Here is an 18,218-nt window from a genome sequence, read left to right on the forward strand (position 1 = left end):
GTGCCGTGGAAGGGGCAGAGATTATCTATTGCTATGCTTGTAAAAGGTTTCGAACAGCCGCTCTGTGCAGGGCACCAAAGCCTATGCTGTTAGCTAGAGTGACACTAAACCTTTCAATCCATTTATCAATGTGCCTCTGGTCCTGTTTTGAAGCAAATGAGAAAACAGTGAATGTTAGCAGTGGACTGCGGAGACAGGGCTCAGCCCTGGTTTAGGATGACGGTTAGCCTTGATTTTGGCGTCAAATTCTCAACCGCACCAAACTCTTAAGAGGTGTTTCTGAGACATTTCAGCCCCAAATGGTGAAAACTTGAGAAGATCACTTGATTAATGATTTTCTGCTAACTCAGATGCTGGAGACAAATTAAGTGTAAATTTTGCAACGGGCTAAGTCAATTTCTAGGATCCAAATAACCTCTCCCCACTCTGTTGACCCCAAATCTTGCATCTAAGGCTCTTCTCTACTAAGAACTGAAATGCTACACTCACCTGTTGGCTGTGACCATTGTTTGTTCTAAGTGTATAGTATGGAGAAGATCTTTAAAGACCCCAGGCAGATGGGTACCCAAATCCCACCAAAAGTTCTTTGTGCCTTTGAAAATCTCTTCCTACATGTGCATCTTACATTTCATTTGACTTGGGCTGGATGAAGAATAACTCACTGTGCTTCCTCCCATACCTGCAGTGTGAAATCTTTGCTGGTTTGCTTGCATGTTGCATTGAAATCCTCCTGTCAATGTTACCAGGGAAAGAGAATTACCTGTTACTGGAGAATGTATTCCTGCCTTGCAGCTACTGTATTGCACAACTATGTAAAAAGTTGTTGATAACTCACCGGGGGAAGTTTAGTAAAAAAGATTCTGCAGAGAGATATTTTTGCATATAGAGCATGTGTATTTATGTATTTCTGTTCCCTTCTTTACCCCCTGCTTGTTCCATTTGCAAAAAACGGAAACTTTGTTTTTCTGCAGTCAACATTTGTTATCACTTGTTCCTCAATTCAAGCTTGTTTGTGACAGTTTCTAAAGCTATTAGATACAGGCCTGAGCAAAACTCCAGACCTAGGTGTGCACTGGGGCTTAATCCCCATCAGCAGGGCAAGAGAGGAAACCTAAATAGGGATGCTCTGCACCTGGGAGTTGATTAACTGATTGCCTCCTGGCCAGAGGAGGCAGGGCTAGCTGGTACTTGGTTCTGAGAGAGAGCGAGAACAAGCTCAGTTGAGGAGGAAACAGGAGCTAGGGAGAGTTCTCTCCTCTTGGGAAAGAGCCTGGTGGAAGGTTTGACAGTTTGGGACTGGCTGGGGCTGAGGCTAGGGGTAGAGCCACAGGAGTAGGGTTAACTCCTGTGGTGATCCTAGGGTGGGGAGGAGCCTTGAGCTAAGGGTTGTGAAACCCAGGGAATGAGGTAGGAGTCTATGGGGGAAGCGGGTTGGAAAGTTGGGGTAGAGAGTTCTTAGACTCCCCGCAGGGAAAAGCCTGACTGGCCAGCACCCTGATAAAGGGGGAAGAATTGGAGTCAAGCTGAGGAGGGGTAAAGGACTTATTGTTTGGAGGTGAGCCCAGGAGGGACAAAGGACTTTGTTCATGTGAAGCTGAGCCCAGGAGGGGCAAAGGACTTTTGGGCTTAAGTCTCAATCCCAGAAGGGGACTGAACCATGTGTGACTTGGCCAGAGGGCTGAGCCACAGACAGTCTAGAGAAAGCCCAGAGAACAGATCAGCTGGGGTTTATCTTTGAGGCCAAGGAAGCAGCTGCCAGAGGGAGTGTAAAAGGCAAAGTCCTCTGCAATGCTGTGTCCGGGAACGAGAGGTGCCCCAAAGGTAAGGGTGAGCATTTGCAAGGTGCATTTGACCTTTGGGGCTATTTAAATTCCAAAGCGGGAGCTGAATTTTGCAGAAGGCTCCTATCTTTATAAGGAGTGGAGCCAAAATGCCATATCTAAAGCATCCAGCACCAGCACTCTACATTCAAACGTGCAGGATAGTTAGGGGTGTGGACTGAATTTTGAAAACTTAGCCCATGTCTAATAGTAACCTGTGAGGAAAAAACTGAACTCTCAGGGCTTGTCTACACTTACAGCACTGTAGCACTTAGTGAAGGTGCTACCTACATTGACAGGAGCGCTTCTTCCCTCAGCATAGGTACTCCACCTCCCCAAGAAATGGTAGCTATGTTGACAGGAGAAGCCTTCCCATTGACAGAACTGTCTACACTGGGGAGTAGGTTGGTATAACCACGTCGCTTGGGGCTCAGATTTTTCACATCCCGGAGCGATGTAGTTATCCCAACATGAGTGTAGTGTCGACCAAGCCTCAGGAAGAAAGACATACAAATAAGAGTTCTTATGAACTAGAGATCCTGTTTTCAATTAGGTGTTTTCACATTGTGTGTTATATTGTACAGAACAGGAAGAGATGTTAATTAACAGACTGATTTCCACTGAGGTATCAGCAACTCTTTAGCCAACTGCTGGATGTGGAGGGGGCTTAGTTTCTGCAACTTTGCTTTACAGTAATTCTATCTGAGGCCTATATCCCAAGCAAGGGGAAAGGGAATGGTTGCAGACCAAGCTGGATGAGCAAGCATCTCAAACAGGTGATTAAGAGAAAGCAGAAAGCCTACAAGGAATGGAAGATGAGATGGATCAGTGAGGAAAGCTACCCCCTGGAGGTCAGAAAATGAAGGGATAAAGTGAGAACTGCCAAAAGCCAAGCAGAGTTGGACCTTGCAAAAGGAATTAAAACCAATAATAAAAGTTTCTGTAACCACATAAATAAAAAGAAAAGAAGAAGTGGGACAGCTAGCCACTGAGGATGGGGTGGAGATTAAAGATAATCTGGGCATGGCCCAACACCTAAACAAATACTTTGCCTACATTTTTAATAAGGTTAATGAAGAGCTTAGAGGTAGTGGCAGGACAGCTAATGGGAATGAGGATATGGAGGTAGAATTTACCACATTTGAAGTGGAAGTCAAACTAAAACAGTTTAATGGGACTAAATCAGGGGGCCCGGAAAAATCTCTATTCAAGAATATTAAAGGAACTGGCACATGGAATTGCAAACCCAATAGCAAGGATTTTTAATGAATCTGTAAACTCAGGCGGTTGTACCCTATGACTGGAGAACTGCTAATATAGTTCCTATTTTTAAGAAAGGGAAAAGGTGATCTAGGAAACTACAGACCTGTTAGTTTGACCTCAATTGTGTGAAAAGTCTTGGAACAATTTTCAAAAGAGAAAATATTTAAGGACACAGAGGTGAACGGTAATTGGGACAAAATACAACATGGTTTTACAAAAGGTAGATTGTGCTCAACCAACCTGATCTCCTTTTTTGAGACGATAACTGGTTTGTTGTAGACAAAGGAAATGCAGTAGATCTAATCTACCTGGTTTTTAGTAAGGCATTTGATATAGTTCCACATGGCAAAATATTAGTTAAATTGGAGAGGATAGGGCTTAATATGAGAATTGAAAGGTGGATAAGGAACTGGGGAGACTACAGTGGATCATAGTGAAATGTGAACTGCAGGCCGGTGGGAGGTTACTAGTGGAGTTCCTCAGGGATCAGTTTTGGGACCAATCTTTAACATTTTTATTACTGACCTTGGCACAAAAAGTGGGAGTGTGCTAATAAAATTTGAGGGTGACACAAAGTTGGGAAGTATAGAGGAGGAGTACCAGAATATGGAGGAGGACCGGAATATCCTACAAGAAGATCTGGATGACCTCGTAAACTGAAGAAATAGAAATGCAATAAAATTTAACAGTGCAAAGTGCAAGGTCATGCATTTAAGGACTAAGAACAAGAATTTCTGCTATAAGCTGGGGACGTACCATTTGGAAATGACAGAGGAGGAGAAACACCTGGGTGTATTGGTTGATCACAGGATGACTGAGTCACCATTGTGATGTGGTTGTGAAAAAGGCTAATACAGTCCTAGGATGCATCAAGCAAGGTATTTCCAGTAGAGATAAGGAGGTGTTAGTGCCGTTATACAAGGCACTGGTGAGACCTCATCTGGAATCCTGTGTGAAATTCTGGTCTCCCATGTTTAAAAAAGATGAATTCAAACTGGAACAGGTGCAGAGAAGGGCTACTAGGATGATCCAAGGAATGGAAAACCTACCTTATAAGAGAAGACTCAAAGAGCTTGGCTTGTTTAGCGTAACCAAAAGAAGGCTGAGGGGAAACATGATTGCTTTCTATAAATACATCAGAGGGATCAATACCATGGAGAGAGAGGAGTTATTTAAGTTAAACAGCGACAATGTGAACACAAGAATAAATGGACATAAACTTGCCAACAAATTTAGTCTTGAAATTAAGTGAAGGTTTCTAACCATCAGCGGAGTGAAGTTCTGGAACAGCCTCCCAAGGGGAGCAGTGGGGACAAAAAACCTACCTGGCTTCAGGACTGAGCTTGATAAGTTTATGAAGGGGGTGGTATGATGAGACTGCCTACAATGGCATGTAGCCGATCTGTGACTGCTAGCAGCAAATATCTCCAATGGCTGGTAATGGGACACTAGATGGGGAGGCTCTGACCTACTTCAGAGAATTCTTTCCCAGGTGTCTGGCTGGTGGGTCTTGCCCACATGCTTTGGGTCTAACTGATCACCATATTTGGCGTCAGGAAGGAATTTTCTCTGCGTCAGATTGGCAGAGACCCTTTTTGTCTTTTTGTCTTCTGCAGCGTGGGGCATGGGTCACTTGCAGGTTTAAACTGTTGTAAATGGTGGATTCTCTGTAACCTGAAGTCTTTAGATCATGATTTGAGGACTTCAGTAACTCAGCCAGAGGTTATGGGTCTATGACAGGAGTGGGTGGGTGAGGTTCTGTGGCCTGCAATGTGCAGGTCAGACTAGATGATCATGATAGTCCCTTTTGACCTTAAAGTCTAGGTGTCGATGTTAGACCAACAAAAGACACTTATTTGCAAGTCTGCCACTCTAAAGATCACTACTTTTCTGTGGCTCTGCAGTATAGCTGTGGTTACAGATGCGTGCTGCAGGGCTGGTCTATCTGATAACGTTGCACTGGTTTACATTAGGGCTGGCCTGCATACTGAAGTTGATATAACTATATATTGGTTGCAAGTATCAGAGGGATAACCATGTTAGTCTGGATCTGTAAAAGCGCAAAGAGCCCTGTGGCACCAATGCTTCACCAAGCATCCTCAAAACTACGATACCCACACGAGGAAATAAGGAAACGGATCAACAGAGCCAGCCGTGTACCCAGAAGCCTCCTGCTGCAAGACAAGCCCAAGAAAGAAACCAACAGAACTCCACTGACCATCACATACAGTCCTCAGCTAAAACCTCTCCAACGCATCATCAGTGATCTACAACCCATCCTGGACAATGATCCCGCACTTTCACAGGCCTTGGGATGCAGGCCAGTCCTCACCCACAGATAACCCGCCAAACTGAAGCATATTCTCACCAGCAACTACACACCGCACCATAGTAACTCTAACTCAGGACCAATCCATGCAACAAACCTCGATGCCAGCTCTGCCCATACCAACACCACCATCACAGGACCTAACCAGATCAGCCACACCATCACCAGTTCATTCACCTGCACGTCCACCAATGTAATCTACGCCATCATGTTCCAGCAATGCCCCTCTGCTATGTACATTGGCCAAACTGGACAGTCCCTACGTAACAGGATAAATGGACACAAATCCAATATTAGGAACGGCAATATACAAAAACCTGTAGGAGAACACTTCAACCTCCCTGGACGCACAATAGCAGATTTAAAGATAGCCATCCTGCAGCAAAAAAACATCAGGACCAGACTTCAAAGAGAAACTGCTGAGCTTCAGTTCATTTGCAAATCTGACCCTCTCAGCTCAAGATTAAACAAAGACTGTGACTGGCTCGCCAACTCCAAAAGCAGTTTCTCCTTCCTCGGTGTTCACACCTCAACTGCTAGAAGAGGGCCTCATCCTCCCTGATTGAACTAACCTCGTTATCCCTAGCCTGATTCTTGCTTGCATACTTATACCTGCCTCTGGAAATGTCCACTACATGCATCTGACGAAGTGGGTATTCACCCACAAAATCTCATGCTCCAATAGGTCTGTTAGTCTATAAGGTGCCACAGGACTCTTTGCCGCTATATATTGGTTGTAATTAACAGAGTGCAGGTCTATGAATGGACACTCTTATTGCAGATTAAGAGTGTCTGATTTGGATTTAATTTGAGTATTTACCCCGTTAAATTAAATCCAAATTAGACACTCTTAATCTGCCATAAGAGTGTCCACACACAGACTTGCACTGAAATAATCACAAGTGTGAATTACATCTGATATATAGTTATTTCAGTTTCAGTTTGTGTGAGGACAAGCCCTTTCTGTGACTTTTTTTAAAAACAGTTTAATTAAACTGGTGCTCAAGGCTGTTGATTCGTATTTCCGTTTTAAATCAGGTTTATTGTGGTTTAGCTTGAATCAATTGGGGAAGAGATAGCTCAGCGGTTTGAAGCATTAGCCTGCTAAACCCAGAGTTGTGAGTTCAATCCTTGAGGGGGCCATTTAGGGATCTGGGGCAAAAATTGGGGATTGGTCCTGCTTTGAGCAGGGGGCTGGACTAGATGACCTCCTGAGGTCCCTTCCAACCCTGATATTCTATGAATCGGGAACAGGTTTAAGATCAAATGAAAATGAGCTACCCTTACCCCACAATAACAGTGACTTTTATACGTGTTTAAAAATCTGCAACTTCTGCATAGAAATAAGGGCAAGTCAGTGGCACCCAGCTCAGCGGTATGTGTCCCCAGTATTGGTATCGCTGGGCTGGGGAAATGGTACCCTATGCTTCCCCTGCTTAACTTAATGATAAGGTTTCATGCAGAGTCTCCATGCACTACCCGAGTTTATCTCCCATTCAGATGTGCTCACTTTAACCAGTAGCAAAGCTGGTCTGAAGCCTCATCCTGGGATCACAGAATCAGCCCCAAAGCTGGTTCTTTATTAGAGCAGGCACAGTTGAGTAGGATGCACTAGGTCATTTACTACAGGACAGGCCCAACAAAGAAAGTAACAGAAGGCCACTAGCCGTCACCCACAGCCCGCAACTAAAACCTCTCCAGCGCATCATCAAGGATCTACAACGTAACCTGAAGGACGACCCTTCACTCTCTCAGACCTTGGGAGACAGGCCAGTCCTCGCTTACAGACAGCCCCCCAACCTGAAGCAAATAGTCACCAGCAACTGCACACCACACAACAAAAACACCAACCCAGGAACCAAACCCTGCTACAAACCCCGGTGCCAACTCTGTTCACATATCTATTCAAGGGACACCATCATAGGACCTAACCATATCAGCCACACCATCAAGGGCTCATTCAGCTGCCCATCTACCAATGTGATATGTGCCAGCAATGCCCCTCTGCCATGTACATGGGCCAAACCGGACAGTCTCTATGCAAAAGAATAAGTGGACACAAATCTGACATCAGGAATCATAACATTCAAAAACCAGTAGGAGAACACTTCAATGTCTCTGGTCACTCAATACAGACTTCAAAGTGGCCATTTTTCAACAAAAAAAAACTTCAAAAACAGACTCCAATGTGAAGCTGCAGAACTGGAATTAATTTGCAAACTGGATACCATCAGATTAGGCCTGAAGAGAGACTGGGAGTGGTTGGGTCATTACAAAACCTAAACTTAATTTCCCCAATACTAATTTCTCCCTACTGTTACTCACACCTTCTTGTCAACTGTCTGTAATAGGCCACTCTCTTACCACTTCAAAAGTTATTTCTCCTCCCTTGGTATCCTGCTGTTAATTGATTTATCTCATTAGACTGACCTCATACTTTGTAAAGCAACCCCCATCCTTTCATGTATTTATACCAGCTCCTGTATTTTCACTCCATGCATCTGATGAAGGTGGGTTCTAACCCACGAAAGCTTATGCCCAAATAAATTTGTTAGTATCTAAGGTGTCATGAGGACTCCTCGTTATTTTTAGGTGGTTACTGGCTCTTCTAGCCGACATCTTAGAGATTGTGTGTTACTGTAGCACCTAGGAGCCCAGTCACGGACCAGAACCCCGTAGTGCCAGATGCTGTACAAAGCAGAGCAAACAGACGGAGCCTGCCCCCCAAAGAGCTTACAATCTAAGAACAGGACAAGAGACAACAGACCTATATTGGGGATGGGGGAGGTTACAAGGAAACAATATGGGTCTGCTGATTGGCAGTGGTCTCAGCACACGAGTGGCTGAACTAGGGTCATGGTTTTGTGTAGGCAACACAAGAGAGTTTTGAGGAGGGATTTGACGGAGGAGTTAATCTTGCAGCGGAGTGAGGGGCAGCATGGTACAAAGCACGAAGGAGCTTGTTTGAAAATGTAATGAGCACGTGGAGGAGGTTGGCATCCTGGGCCAGCCAAAGGCATTTCTGTCATGAGAAAGAGAGGTAAGCAGGGCGGGGACAGGCCTTGAAAAGGTTGTCAAGTAGCTTATGCTTGCGTTAGAGGGGGGAGCCAGTGGAGGGATTCAAAGAGAGGGGTGATGTGATCAGAGTGCTGGCCTAAGGAAACAATCGCAGCAGCAGCAGTCTGAATGGAGATGGCTTTTTTCAAGGCCAGACCAAACGAGGTGGCAGTAATCGAGATGACGAGAGCCTGGATCGGCGTTTTAACAGTTGGATGGATAGGAAAGGCCGTATCTGAGAGATGTTCTGCCGTAGGAATTGGCATGATTCAGACATTGCCTGGATGTGAGGACTGAGAGTGGTCTGAGTCAAAGATGACGCCCAGGTTAGGGGCCCAAGTGAGCAGCCGGATGATGGTGGCATTCCTTTCTCAATCTTTGGGAGGGGCAGGAGGGAGAGGTGTAGGGAAGATCTTGGAGGGAGAGATTATGAGCTCTGTTTTAGCCATGTTTAACTTGAACTGACAGCTAGACTGGAGATGTCAGACAGACAGGCTGAGATTTTTAGTTTGGACGGAAAGAGACAGGTCAGGAGGAGAGAGAGAGAGATCTGTGAGTCATCCACATGGAGATGGTAGTTTAATTTGTGTTTGCTGATGAGATTACCCAGATATAAGGGGGGATGGGGAGGGGGAGAGAGAGAGAGAGGAATCAAGGACACAGCCCTGTGTCACTCACACAGAAAGTTGGAGGGAAGAGGAGGAAGAAGATCCTCTGAAGGACACGCTGAAGGAGCAATTAGAGAGGTGGGAGGAGAAACAGGAAAGGAAAGAGTCACGGAAGCTACAGGAGGACAAGATTGCAAGAAAAACACAGTCAATTGTGTTGAAGGAAGCTGACCGTTTCCTGCAGAGGTCAGAAACTTCTGATTTAGAGTTTTGTTTTGTTTTTTCCTCCTGCATTTGAATTCAGTCATTTTCCCTAAGCAAGAGTTCCACTCTGCCTATGGAGTCAGTTTCAGGGTTAGATTTTCTTCTGTTCGGCACCTGCAACCAGACCCAGACTGTCAGAAGAGCTCCGCTCCCATTTGGGCACCTACCAAAAGAGCCAGATTTTTAAATGTGCTCAACACCCAACATGCCAAGCACCCAGTTGTGGTTACCACACCCTTCTGAACATTCAGGCTGAGGTCTGATTAGGGGGGTGGGAGGAGGGGACAGTCACACTGCCCTAGCAGAGTCCCAGGAGACCATGTACAACATGCCAGCTGCTACACCCCTTAACGCTCCACCGTGGCTGGCCAGGTTTTCCACATACCATCTGGGGTTGTTACCATCACTACAGGCACTACCCAGGAGCAGTCTTTGCACAGAGTCTAGGACAAGGAACGACTCCTTCAAAATGAGACATGTCTTCATTTGGTGGCCTTTCGTGCCTGTAACTAATGGAGGATAGGTCTATCAATAGCTATTAGCCAGGATGGGCAGGGAGACAACCCCATGCTCTGAGTTTTCCTAGCCTCTGACTGCCAGAAGCTGGGAGTGGACGACAGGGGATGGATCACTTGATTGCCTGGTCTGTTCATTCCCTCTGAAGCGCCTGGCATTGGCCGCTGTCGGAAGACAGGATACTGGGCTAGATGGACCATTGGTCTGACCCAGTATGGCCGTCCTTATGTTCTTTTGAACAAACAATCAGTCAAAAGCGAGGAAGAGAGGACTGATGTCTGACGACACTGAGGACCCACCTAAATCTACTAAGCTGGAATCTGTAGTTGGTACAGATCCATGTAGATCCATTGACTTCCATAGAGCTGTGCTGAGGATTTGGCCCTATATATTTTTAAAACTCTGGCTAGGATAACTTGAACCTAATTAAACACAATATAAAAACTTCAGGTAGATGCTTAGCTCAGAAGCCCTTCAATCTCCTAAACCTTCTAGCACAGGGGGGGTCGATCTTGCAGCAGGCTTCAATGTCAGACTTCGGCCTGCTGTTTCGAAAAACATCCAGAGATTGACTTATATAACAATATTGTTTAAGCGCTACCAAATGCACAATTTGATTAATCCCAGCAATGCACGGACGTGAGATCTAAAAAGACAGCCAGGCGCATTTTAACACAGTTAAAACCCAAAGCTTTTCATTCCAACCTAATGGATAGCAAAGGTCACTCTTGCTTTAGTTGACAAATGACAACCACACGGCTACATTTGTCTTCTAGCTGGCAGGGCTGGGTTCCTCTCAAGTTAGTGTTAATGAGATTCCTCCTACCGCATAAACAAAATATTCCAGTGAGACAGTAGAAGGATCTCTCCCTGAAAGACCTATTTCACATGTGTGCACCAGAAGTGTAACAGAACTTCATGTCTCACTGGCTAAGTGCCCCAGCAGAGTACTGATATAATGATGTTCTCAGTGACCTCAATCCCAGAGTGATGGTAACAAACATGCAACTTGCAATATTTCTTTCTTTTCCCTGACTCAACTGAGTAACACATTTCACAAGGACCACGGATCAGCAAAGAATTAAATGACATGTTCAACAGTTTTTTCCCCTGGGTGGGGAAAAATGCTTCAAATACAGCTCTGTTAGGAATCCAGGCGATGTGATGCTTGTCTTGCTGGCAAAGCCACTTAGCAGCATCCAGAAACCATGGAGCTCTCAAGCTGGTATGTTCATAGAACATCAGGGTTAGACGGGACCTCAGGAGGTCATCTGGTCTAACCCCCTGCTCAAAGCAGGACCAATCCCCAATTTTTGCCCCAGATCCCAAATGGCCCCCTCAAGGATTGAACTCTCAACTCTGGGTTTAGCAGGCCAATGCTCAAACCACTGAGCTATCTATCCCTCACCCCTTATGTAAATAAGCACAGACCCATGCACTTGGTTAACAGTGCTTTGGTGCCATTCATGGAGAGGGCTATATAAACTAATACCCCCAGGGATGTAGAACACTTTTTGCAAGAGCAAGGTGAGAGACACAGAGGGAGAGAGAGAACCAGGTGGGAGAATGGAAGATGAGAGGAAGAGTTTATGGCAGGAAACTCCAGGAGAATACATGCAACTACAGGCCTTGTAACCCAGCCTCAAGGTAAAAGTAGCCAAGTAACCATTGTGCAGGAAATAGATGGTGCATATAGATAAAGAACAAATTGGATGTGGAACGTGTACTGTGAAAGTTGTATGTTAGCAATGAAAGAATAATACTTTGCATTTGTGAATGTCTTCCATGAATTTCAAATGCTTTAAATACTTTAATTCGTTACATAGAACATAGAATGACCACACTGGGGCAGCTCAATGGTCCATCTAACCCAGTATCCTGCCTTGTGGCCAGTGCCAGATGTTTCAGAGGGAATGAACAGAACATGGCAGTTTATAGAGTGGTCCATTCCCTGTCATTCAGTCCCAGATTCTGGCAGTCAGAGGTTTAAGACACCCAGAGCATGGGATTGCATCCCTGAACATCTTGGCTAATAGCCACTGATGGACATATCCTCTGTGAACTTATCTAATTCTTTTTTGAACCCACAAGCCACACAGTATGCACCTGAGGTTACATTCAGTGATCTCCTTTTTAACTGCTGTGTAAAATGAGGCAGAAAGAAGTTAAGACAAAATCATTAATAGCCAGCCTGGAGGGGCAATAGGCAGATTTCTTTCCTTCTTTCATACGATGACATTTGGATTTCAGGATCCTAACTTGCAGATAAGTCCTCTGAATCCAGTACTGCCAGACCAAAGTGTTCCAAAAGTACAAGTCAGGCTCTCCAAAAGCATGAAATTGACTTTTAAATGGTAAGAAAGTCCTTTTATTTACCTTCTGGTTTCTGAGCCTGAAGGGTTCATGTTTTCACACTGCCCAGCAGCCATGGGTAAAAATGTACTTTAAAAAAAAATAGAAAAGGAAAAAGAGACTCCTGTAATCAAGTGAGAATCAGGAAGGCGGGCAGCATTCTGCACGTGAATTCTATCCCAGTCCAAGTACCAGCTGCTTTCCTCTGACTCTTAGGGTATGTCTACACTATGAAATTAAGTCGAATTTATAGAAGTCGGTTTTTTAGAAATCGGTTTTATATATTCGAGTGTGTGTGTCCCCACAGAAAATGCTCTAAGTGCATTAAGTGCATTAACTCGGCGGAGTGCTTCCACAGTACCGAGGCTAGAGTCGACTTCCGGAGCGTTGCACTGTGGGTAGCTATCCCACAGTTCCCGCAGTCTCCGCTGCCCATTGGAATTCTGGGTTGAGATCCCACTGCCTGATGGGGCTAAAACATTGTCGCGGGTGGTTCTGGGTACATATCGTCAGGCACCCGTTCCCTCCCTCCCTCTGTGAAAGCAAGGGCAGACAATCGTTTTGTGCCTTTTTTCCTGAGTTACCTGTGCAGACGCCATACCACGGCAAGCATGGAGCCCGCTCAGCTCACTGTCACCGTATGTCTCCTGGGTGCAGGCAAACACGGTCCTGCATTGCTACACGGTAGCAGCAACCCATTGCCTTGTGGCAGCAGACAGTGCAGTAGGACTGGTAGCCGTCATCGTCATGTCCAAGGTGCTCCTGGTCGTCTGTGTGAAGTCGATCAGGAGCGCCTGGGCAGACCTGGGCGTAGGGACTAAATTTGGAGTGAACTTGATCAAGTCATTCTCTTTAGTCCTGCAGTCAGTCCTATTGAACCATCTTATGGTGAGCAGGCAGGCGATATGGATTGCTAGCAGTCCTATTGCATCATCTTCTGCCGGGCAGGCAAGAGATGAGGATGGCTAGCAGTCGTACTGTACCATCTTCTGCCGAGCAGCCCTGAGATGTGGATGGCATGCAGTCCTTCTGCACCGTCTGCTGCCAGCCAAAGATGTAAAAGATAGATGGAGTGTATCAAAACAAGAAATAGACCAGATTTGTTTTGTACTCATTTGCAAACCCGCCCCCCGTCTAGGGGACTCATTCCTCTAGGTCACACTGCAGTCACTCACAGAGAAGGTGCAGCGAGGTAAATCTAGCCCTGTATCAATCAGAGGCCAGACTAACCTCCTTGTTCCAATAAGAACAATAACTTCGGTGCACCATTTCTTATTGGAACCCTCCGTGAAGTCCTGCCTGAAATACTCCTTGATGTAAAGCCACCCCCTTTGTTGATTTTAGCTCCCTGAAGCCAACCCTGTAAGCCGTGTCGTCAGTCGCCCCTCCCTGCGTCAGAGCAACGGCAAACAATCATGCATCTGAGTTGAGAGTGCTGTCCAGAGCGGTCACAATGGAGCACTCTGGGATAGCTCCCGGAGGCCAATACCGTCGAATTGTGTCCACAGTACCCCAAATTCGAGCCGGCAAGGCCGATTTAAGCGCTAATCCACTTGTCGGGGTGGAGTAAGGAAATTGATTTTAAGAGCCCTTTAAGTCGAAATAAAGGGCTTCAGCGTGTGGACGGGTGCAGGTTTACATCGATTTAACGCTGCTAAATTCGACCTAAAGTCCTAGTGTAGACCAGGGCTTAGTCCTCTCCCGAATAGGGTTAGGCCAGCCCAGGCCCTTCCCCATCACCTTAAGATTTTTTTCTGGTTGTGGTGACTCAGTGTTTTAACCCCTTGCCCCACATTCCTAACCTGCTCCCTGGTTCCTCTGTACCAACCAGAGAGCTGCTTGGAGCAGATCTAATGCATTCTTAGCTCAGCGCTGCTGCTGTTCGATGCAGCTGAGACAGACGAGTACTGCCAGGCATTCAGGCAATGTTTGGCTGGCCAAATACCACTGGGCTCCTCTGCAAAGGCCCTAGTCATAGTATGCGAGACAAAGCACCACCAGAGTTAGTGGCTGGTTGCTGAAGTTAGACAGATTCAGATGAGAAATAAGGCTCCTGTTTTTTTACAGCGAGGGCAATTAGCCGTTGGAACAACTTTCCCGGGGATGTGGTGAATTCACCATTGCTTGACGTCTTCAGACCAAGATTCCTAATGGTCTAGCTTAACCAGAAATTACAGACTGGATGCAGGAACCACATGGGGATATTCTCTGGCCTGTGTTACACAGGCGACCAGATGAAATGATCTAACGGTCCCTTCTGACCTTGAAATCTATGAGTCTAGTATCTAGGGTCTGGCAAAGGCAGAAGAAATGAGAACTGGCCCCAAACCTCTGAGCCAGCTGGAACTAAACCCAATCTTTGTTGGGGTACAAGTGACTACACTGGCAGTCCCGCTGTCCCTGTTTGGCCAGCACACAGAGGGATTTCATACCACAATGAGCTCTATGCTGTAGGCTCCAGAGAGCCTGTTACATCTTAAAGTGGCAGACGGCTGCTGCTTTAAGATCTCTGGGAGGGGCAGTGAGAAGACTTCTTGCTCAGCGTAAGCCCAAATGACTCATGACTTGTTTTGAGGGCCATATCCTGCCACCAGGGTGAGTGGTCCCATTGAAACCAACAGGGTTAACAGAGAAGTTCGGCATTATTCAATATGAGGGAGACCAGCAGAATTTGGCCCAAAATAAAGGCAGGTGCTTGGTGCTGCACAGACAATCCCTGCCCCTCAAGAGCTTCCAATCTAAATAGATGAGAGACAAAGGTTGGGAAGGGAAACAGAGGTCTAGAGACGTCAAGTGACTTGCCCACGGTCATACAACAGGTCATTGGCCAAGCCAGGAATAGAATCCACTCTCCTGATTCCCAGTCCAGTGCCCTAAACACCAGTACATATAGTCCCTTTAGCACATGTGTCTTTTACTGCAATGAGCAGTTCCATTGATTTGCAATGGGATTACTCACATGAGTAAAGCTACCCACATGCTTATGTTCCTATAGGAGCAGGGCTTGTGTCAGAATTCCCTCCTTGGGCAGCTGCCACTCTACCGCTCTCGTCACACACCCTATTCGATCAGTTTATAACACCACCCTCTTTAAAGCCATCCTCAGGGTTGTCTTTCACATTTTAGTCCTAGGTACTCGATCCCAACCTGGGCTGGACAACAGACCACAGTGGACGGTTTGCACTGATCTTAGGAGCACTGCGACTGTTGAGAACATAGATGAATAAAAAAATAAGGATATAAAGCAGCACTTTGTGTCTAAATAATTGTCAATGGAAAGAAAAGCATTAACCTAGAGAGTCAAAGCACAGTGTCATTTCAGCCCCAAGGATCAGAGCGTGTGATTAAAGTGGACACTTCATGGCGTTAAGCTCTGCTAACCACTGAGTCTAGAATCGCACTACACACGTCTCTCCAGTGACTATGCTGCACAACTCCTCCCTTCATCCTGAGCTACAAGGACAAGAATGCACGGCGGTTTGACCATACATCCAGCCCTCAATCTAACCCTGCCACATGACTTAGCATATTGCTGTTGTCTTTGGATGGCAAAGAGAAACATTAAATTGCCCAGAATTGAGTCCCCACAATAAGTTTAAAGAGCTAACTGCATCTAAGGTTCCTATTTATTTGATACTCATAATTCTATAATGACAATTTAGCACATTGTAATTTGAAGGAGGCGGGGGGAGGGGGGAAATATCATCAGCCCATACGTTATTTTTCTTCACGATTCATCGGCCTCCCCTAGCCTGCATGCAATTACTGGAACATCAGTTATGGAGAGATTTTACATGCACGTCTAAGAAGAGCAATGCCTGGTATAAATTTACTCTGCCTATTCTGGAGGAAGGAATTTGTGTGTTTCCTTAGAGAATTCTAATATCCATCTACTGATTCAGCATTGTCTTGCTTTGTCTTACCATAGCACCAAAGAACCCCAGTGATAGACCAAGACCCCATTGTGCTAGGTGCTGTACCAACACAGAACAAAAGGATGGTACCTGCTCCAAAAAGCTTATGATCTACATAGATCTAGAGACATATCTTGGATGTGCGAGAGTGCATTTTGGTGCAGACTACATGAATGAAATCTCCTGGGCAATAACCATATGTCCAGTTTGCATGGGCGGGGAGGGGGTGGGGGGGGGAAATTGCTGCTGCAGCCAAAGTTCCAGTTCAAGGGCATACTCTTAAGGCATCTTGAGACACCCGAAGACAGGATAGTGAATTAGATGGACCACCCGCCTGGTCCAGTCTGGCAATTCCTATCTGCTGGTTCGCAAATGCATGAAAACAGCTAACGCTTGTGTTTCTGCAGATGTGCCACTATATGAAGGGCCCGCACGGGTGCTAGAATTTTAGCAGGTGTTTGCAAAGTGCAGTCCTGTGCTCATGCCCAAGTGTAGGTTGAGAGCTGAAAATTCACCCCTGGAGGTTCATTTATAAGCTGGAACTTGTGTGGGAGGGAAGCCAGTCTTCTCTGTGGGATAACTTGTGGCAATGCGGAGGGTGATGTGGGTGCAGCTGGACTGTGAAAAGAGAGACACGCGTGAAAAGTAATTGGAACAAGGTCCGTGTCCGAGACCTGCCGTGGGAGGCTTTTTCAGTAGGATGACCAAATCGGGTCGGACCCAGAATTTCTCCCAGAGACTAATCCAAAGCCAGTGTTTTCTAACGTTGAGTCAACATTTCCTCCCTCAGCCCACCCCCCTGTTCCAGGGGAAATAATGTAGTCTAGGCCATTACAACATGCCACTTACATCTTCTCTCCCATCTCTGCTGGATGGAGAGTAAAGGGGTTGGAACCAACACTGTGCCCAATTGCAAGATGGGAGAAGGGAGTGGCTGCCAAAAGCTGCCTCTCGGTAGTCAGGCCTAGTGGCTGGAGCAGAGGTCCAAGCCGGACATAGTGTTGGGACTGGGCCAAGAGTGGTGCTGGACTCGAGACCAGAGTCCGTAAACAAGCCAGAATCAGCACCGTAGCCGCAGTCCAGGTGCAAGCCAGGGATCGAAGCCGGGTGGTCAGAAACCAGGGGCAAGCCACATCAGTACCATTGGCAGGGTCTGGATAGAGGCCAAAGATCAAAGCTGGGTAGTCAGAGTGCGAGGGTCAGGAAGCAGAGGCCAGGCTGGAGCGGGCCAGTAACAGGGCCAGAGCAAGATAGAGCAGGGCAAGGCCAAAACTGGAGCACGGCTCGGGCAAGGCTGTGGCAGACGTGGGAACAGGATTGAGAGCAGGCTGGGAGTCTCGAGAGTCTGATGCGCTGCAAGGCAGCAGGAGGGTTCTCAGCTGGGTAGGGCTGTTGCACAGACCATTAACATTAGGGAAATATCCGAGTCCAGGGTTCTGACCCAGACTCAGGTATAGGATGCTGCTGCATGCCCAAGGGCTGAATCACGGCAGGCCTGTTGGAAGGGTAAGTCAGTGCAGCTGAGTTGTTGCTGCATGCCTGAATGGTGACTTGCCTCCGCTCCATGGGAGGGGCACCTACTGAGTCTCTGGGGGATGGGTGGGCACAAGCCCACCCACATCTAAAGGCCCCTCCCCCCCAGACTAAGGGGCAGAACTACTGGATTCAGGTCTCAAGAAAGTTTCAGGAGACAACAAATGAGAAAACAGGGACAGGAGAGAGGGTCAACAGCAGGGAGGGACACTGAGCAGAGAACCCCGGACAGAGCCCACGGCTCCTCGAAGGCATCCAGGGAATCAGTGGACGTGGTCCAGAGGACCTCTGCCGAGAGATGTGACTTCAGGGAGGAGCAGAAATAGGCCACACAGTTGCAGAGCACCTCCCCGTCCTGCATCCTCCTCCTGGTATAGAGGATGGCTACCTTGGCCAGTGCCAGGAGGAGGTTGATGAGGAGGTCTCGCGACTTTGTAGGGCCATGGATGGGGTGTGTGTAGATCAGGTGGTTGTGGGGAGAAGTGCTGCCAGAACCTGTGGAGAAAGTTCTGGAGGAGCCAGAAGAAAGTTTTCAACCTGGTGCACTTGAGGTAGATGTGTG

At 46.7% G+C, this 18,218-nt stretch overlaps 1 long non-coding RNA gene across 1 annotated transcript; it reads left to right on the forward strand.

Moving 5' to 3' along the window:
- Positions 1-1,783: 1,783 nt before the first annotated feature.
- Positions 1,784-15,372, forward strand: LOC122466263. Its single transcript, XR_006291638.1, has 3 exons — positions 1,784-1,821; positions 12,108-12,211; positions 15,336-15,372. It is a non-coding gene; the product is annotated as an uncharacterized LOC122466263 (long non-coding RNA).
- Positions 15,373-18,218: the final 2,846 nt, after the last annotated feature.

Source organism: Chelonia mydas, chromosome 6, assembly GCF_015237465.2.
Source record: "Chelonia mydas isolate rCheMyd1 chromosome 6, rCheMyd1.pri.v2, whole genome shotgun sequence".
In the NCBI taxonomy this organism is placed as follows: domain Eukaryota; kingdom Metazoa; phylum Chordata; order Testudines; family Cheloniidae; genus Chelonia; species Chelonia mydas.